This window comes from Lissotriton vulgaris, chromosome 4_1 (genome assembly GCF_964263255.1).
Source record: "Lissotriton vulgaris chromosome 4_1, aLisVul1.2, whole genome shotgun sequence".
NCBI lineage: Eukaryota > Metazoa > Chordata > Amphibia > Caudata > Salamandridae > Lissotriton > Lissotriton vulgaris.
In genome coordinates, this window is record NC_141691.1 from 1,887,724,955 (window position 1) to 1,887,731,174 (window position 6,220).

The 6,220-nt window shown below is 43.9% G+C and overlaps 1 long non-coding RNA gene across 1 annotated transcript in view; it reads right to left on the reverse strand.

Annotated features, from left to right (window-relative positions):
• Positions 1 to 5,863, reverse strand: part of LOC147724675 (uncharacterized) — a 416,529-nt gene extending 410,666 nt beyond the window's left edge. Inside the window, exon 1 of the long non-coding RNA XR_015309929.1 lies at positions 5,562 to 5,863. This is a non-coding gene — a long non-coding RNA (uncharacterized LOC147724675). The remainder of the gene's footprint in view (positions 1 to 5,561) is intronic.
• Between the last annotated feature and the right edge of the window lie 357 nt (positions 5,864 to 6,220).

Genomic DNA, 6,220 nt, shown 5'->3' on the forward strand with positions numbered 1-6,220 from the left:
CTCACGCCTAGGGTTTCTAAAAGCCTGAACCTGAACTTCACCAGTAGAATTAGAAGAAGTGGAAGCACCCAAATCAGGTGAAACTAGGCCAGAAATGTCAGAGACAGGACAACTGGAAGTGTCGGATGTCTGGAACGCACTGGAAGCTTTAGGACAAAACAAGTCCTCTAGGTCAAACAAATCAGAAGACACTTGAGGGGAAGCTAGACAAGGAGGGACAACCTGAGGAGGAGGACATTTGGCAATCCTTTTGAGGTTCCAAACACGCCCATCAGAAAGGCGAACAGCATTGTTCAAGACTTCAATAATTTGCAATGGTTCAGAAAAACTGCTCTCCTCCTTGGAAGGCTTGCCAGGTTTCTTGACCCTTACCCATTGACCAACAACCAAGCTAACATCTTTCACCCTGTGCTTTGAGTCGTACAACATTTTACTTTTAAGATGAGAAGCTTGGCTTCTTTCCTTAACGACATCTTCAGACCAATCAACTACACAGGACTTAAACAACCAACCAGGAGTAAACTTGGTACGCGGATTCCTGCCACGCATAAGTACAAAAGGAGGAAAACCAGTAGCCTCGCAAATAGAAGTTCTGTAGGACCAGACCATTTTTAAAACTTGAGTTTCCCAGTCCTTACTCGCACCAGACATCTGAATAGTACTCTTGATGACGCGGTTAAACCGCTCAACCATGCCATTACTGTTTGGATTATAGAGAGCAGTAGTCTTGTGCTTGATACCAAGTGTGACAAAGTACTCTTTAGCTTTATTAGAGGTAAATTGGACACCATTATCACTGAGTAAGACTGAGGGGATACCCTCCAACGTGAAAGAAGTATCTAAAAACTTTAAAACAGAAGTGGTGTCAGCTTTGCTCACAACCTTAACACAAGGCCACCTGGAAAATAAGTCAATCAAGACCAAAATGTATTTTTGCTCACAGCCAACTGGACCCATGATATCGATGGCTAAATGTTCCCAAGGAGAACTAGGTGCAGTCATGCTGCCCATAGGAGGCTTACAGACAACCAGAGATTTGTCAGCAGTTTGACATAACTTACAGTTCCTAACAAATTGATCGATTTCAGCATCCATACCTGGCCACCAAAAGGAGGCTTTAACTGTACGTTTAGAACGGACTATACCAAAATGCCCCTCATGGCATAAAGCCATGATGGAGGGCCGCAAAATCTTGGGAGGTATGACTCTTTCGCCAAACCAGATGCTGCCATCTTGAACACTTAAATCCAATCTAACATCCCAAAACGGCTTCAAAGGATGCTTACAGTCCACTTTCCTAGGCCAAGACCCAGCTAGATGGGATTTAACTAAAGACAGTTCTACATCTTTCGCATATTCATCAACCCACTTATGCTTCGAAATGCCTGCACCATCCATGTCTTGTACATAGGCTACCTGAAAGGAGTTCCACAGTTCATCCTCACATTCATCCATTTGCTTAGGCATTCTGGAAAGAAAGTCGGCTATACAATTCTCTTTACCAGGAACAAATTCCACATTGTAACAAAAGTCTTGCAGTTTGATAGCAAGTCTGGCAACTCTTGCAGAAGTGTTAACAGTACCTTCAGTAGTCAGAACTCTGAGTAGTGGCTTGTGATCACAGCGCAAAGTAAACTTGGTACCCCATACAAAAGCTCTAAAGTGATTAACAGCCCATACACATGCTAAAGTTTCTTTTTCGATGGTTGAGTATTTTTCTTCTGTGGGAGAAAGTGACCTTGAAGCGTAAGCAACAATTTGCTCCTTACCACTCACACCAATTTGGGACAAAACAGAACCCAAACCTTTAATGCTGGCATCGGTGGTGATAATAGAATGAGCATCAGGGTTGAAACTCTTTAAGGAAGCAATGTTGGCAATGCAGCTTTTGATGTCATCAAAATCTTGTTCACATTCTACTGACCAAGTAAACTTTGTCTTGTTCTTTAGCAACTGTCTAATGTTATATGTTCTGGTAGCAAAGTTGGGAATGTATTTCGAGCAGAATTCAGCTAAGCCAATAAAGGATCTGACATCATCTTTTCCCTTGGGAGAAGGAGCACACCTGATAGCATCAACTAAATTGGGTTTAGGTTTAATACCATTACAGTCAATGACATGCCCCAAGTAAGTTACATGATCACTGGCAAAGGTGCATTTGGTGTATTCAACAGTTAACCCTTTGTCATTAAGAATGCTCAGAACCTCACTTAAGGTATTGTCGTGATCAGCCCTTTCCTTACCAAAGATGAGGATGTCATCTTGAAAAAACTTGGTGTTTTTTACAGTGGAAAACAGTCTGTGCATTAAACGCTGAAAAACAGCTGCGGCCGAAGCCAACCCAAAAGGCATCCTTTTAAATTGGTAACAACCCTGTGGGGTTATGAATGCAGTGTATTTCCTGCTGTCTCTACACAAAGGGATCTGATGGTACGCAGACGATAAGTCGACTGTAGTGAACCATTTAGCCCCGTCCAGCAAGGCTAACATCTCATTGATCTTTGGCAGGGGAAATTGGTCAACCACTATGTTATCATTTAAGTGGCGAAGATCCACACAAAGCCTTAATTTACCGTTGGATCGTTTCACGACCACCAAGGGGGAAACCCAAGCAGAGGCTTCGATTGGTTCAATTATGTTGGAAGCAACCAATCTCTCTAGTTCTGTAGCCACGTCTTTTCTCAGAGCAATTGGCACACTTCTAACCTTATGGATCTTAGGAGTGGCAGAGTCCTTCAAAATTATCTTGTGTTCGAAGTCTTTCAACTTGCCAATTGTCTTAGAAAAAACTGCAGGGAATCTTTTTAATAGTTCCTCACCGGTTTTGGTGCCCTCATCCATAACCAAAACTTTCTCCACAGAGTTTGGGTCAAGAATAATGTGTAAATCCCCTTGGTCCTTCCACCCTAAAACAGATGGACCCTTTTTTGATACATATAACTTGCCATAAGATTTACGGTTCTTGAACTCAAATTTCAGCCAGCGAAAACCAACTATGTCAATTTTGCCACCATCATAGCCTTCAGGATCAATATCCGAAGGAGACAGTTTTGGACCAACTTTGTCAATAAAAGTGTTGCGCCATACATTTTCGTTTATAATAGTATAAGGCGAACCAGAGTCAGCATAGACCTTAATGCGCACACCCCCAATATGTATCCAACATTCAGGTTTGTTATCAACAAGTAAACAACCATCCCTGATATTGAGGAGTAATTTTTTCTTTAAAACTACAGCGCAGTCAGATGCTTGGTCCTCATCACTAGACGTGTTCTCATCCGAAACTAAGTCTTCTTGAATACATTTGACAGTCTTTGTCTTCCTTCTACATGCTTTGGTGTAGTGACCATACAGTCCACACGCACCGCATTTACTCTTTTTTGCAGGACAAGACTTTGCAAATGCCAAATGTTCAAAACTCCCACATCTATAACATTTGGGAGATTCAACAGTGTGCTTAGGCTTTGCCCATGTTTCACCTTTTTGTTTAAAATTACCGGTTCTTTTTGAACTAGCATCCACTTTAGCCACAACATCTTTGCTGACATTTTCAGATTTTAAGGCACTTGCACATCTACTGGATGACTCAGCTTTACGAACTAAGGCTAGGATATCTTCTAAACAAGCATCCCCATTCATCCAAAGACGTTCCTGAATTGCAGGATTATTAGCGTGCATTACCACCTGGTCACGAATTAAGTCCTCAAGTAAACCGCCAAAGGCACAATCATCACCCATTTTCCTTAACTCACCAACGTAGTCATCCACAGACTCATTTTTAGATTGTTTCCTTTGGTAAAATTTGTAACGCGTGATACCCATACAGACCTTCGGGGAGAAATATTTGTCTAAATTGGATAGAGCCACAGTGAATACATTACTATCACCTCCCCCCACAATAGGCTTGTTCATTTGGTTATAGCATTTAAGACCTTTTGGACCCAATGAGTGTAAAAGAATACGTTTCTTTTGATCAGCAGACATTTTCCCATCAGAATCTACAGTGTCAATATAATTGAGAAAGTAGTCCTTCCATTCTAGCCATTTTAGCGTTGGTTCAGAACCTTTACACCAGAATTCTTGAGGATTACTCAGAGAAAATGTTTGTTGACTCATGTTGGTGTGAAGTAAGGCAAAGAATAAAAAAAAATGAGTTGAATGATATGAGAGAAGATTGCAAAGGAAAGTTATCCGTAAGGTGTACTGTTTGGTGGAATTGTTCAGTGAAAACAGGATCTTTCTACACACTGTCCGCTCTTCACCACCATAAAGTGAAGAAATTGCAGAAATTGTTGAAAATGTCTCCAAATTAGGCAAAACGTTCAGTAGGAGGCTTAAAGCAGCGATTACCTGTGACCGCAATGGAAATCCGACTAGTGGGTGTCGAAATAGATAAAAGAATCAAAAAAACGTCTTCCGTTTTTTTTTCCGTTTGACGAGTAGGCCTGCCCAATCCAAAATGGCCGCCACGCACTGTGTGATGCGTCACGTTCTGAGTGAACGTATGACGTTACAGCGATGCAACGCGATGCAACGCGAGGACCACCAAGCTTGAAGACACGCGCGTTAGAAGCGCGTAATGAAGAGTAACGGTAAGCGCTCGAGCGCGATATAGCAGCGCATCCAAAATATCCAAAATAGGGATTGGAATTATAGTTTTAGGATAAAAATAAAGCGTCGCTCACCAGGCTTGTAGTGCGCAAGAATGATTATTGTCCTCAAAGCGTTGTTGAAGTAAAGTAACGTCGTCTCTGCTCCACTTGTGGTTTCGACCTTTAAGGAGGTCGGAATTACCCTGAAAGCGGTCCACAGGTTAAGAAAATCATCCCGATCGTCGCCAATTGTTGAATTGATGAACCACACTTGAAATAGGTGGAAAGTAGGTTTAATGCATACAGCAGAGCAGGTACACAGCCAGACAGGTTAGCAGTCAGGAGTAACTGACTACCTTGGAATACAACACATAGAAACACTCTAAGCAGAATGTAGAACGAGCATGGTTAAAGCAACATGACATAATTACACAACATAACACATAGGTATATAATTCACTCCCACCCAGATAATAAAATGAATGTAAAAAGGACACACACCATGTACTGTGGAACCGCACCGATGCAAATATAAGTGGATTGACATTAGAAGGAAGCAGAAACGGTGTACTCAAAATGGCTGTAATATGTAGAGAGTGAGGGTGATGGGGGTGGGGAAGGGGGTTAATGCCTGTGTGATCGACTGTCTGAACCAGCCAAGATAAAAGTCACCCTCAGGTGCACAGGTCAACATTCGAGCACCTCGAGGATACGGTCACACCAGCACTGATTCCTGCATCTGAACCATTACTGTCACAGCTATGGCAGGGTGGATCCAGCCCGCAGGGAAGATGGCAAGCATGATACATTTGTTTCCTATCAAATCGAATAAGGACCCCCAGTTTCAATTCAAATTAAGGTTCCGACTGCCTGTAAATATACAAAATAAACCTGGCTCGGATTCCCCAGGCGCTCGAATTGCAAGATTTGACGGGCAGCAGCCCAGATTCCGAGCTCGTCCTCACTTACCGAAGTTGCAGCCCTCCCGAGCTCTTTGGGGAGTCCCTGAATCCATCCCCGGAGGGGGAGACGGTCCGATTTGTGAAAAGAGCCCCTCCGCCGCTCTGCACCGAGCTGCTCTGCCAGGCTCCATGTGCTCGGAGCACGCGCTCGCCTCGGCGGAGAGCTCCGAGCCCAGTGCTGTGACATCACTGCAGGCACACGCGCGCACACACACACGCGCTCACTCTAGCACACACCCCCTCGCAGGCTGCAGCAGTGTGGCTCGCGCTCAGAGGCAGACAGCTACGTCGGCTGGGGGCTCGCCCTTGCAGGGCTGCCTCCTCGGTGCAGGGATGAGGACGGAAGCATCTAATGCTCGGCGCTGTAGGCAACTCTCAAAATGACGGCTTTGCCAACTTATCTGCCGCTTCTTCGGCCTCAGCGCATCAGCTGGGCTCAGCCCTTTGGCACACGCTGTCCTGCAAGACCCTGTCACATGACATGAACCAGGCAGGCTTCAAGTAAACAGGGCTTCCCAAATAGGGCTTAGACAAGTTATCCATGGTTCACGGTGATTGACAATCGGTCTTAATAAAGATATGGTTTATAAACCTGCCAACACACTCTCCTGAAAAGCAACATAGCTCCACAGACTTAAAAACATCACCCTTTTTGAAAACCAGCAT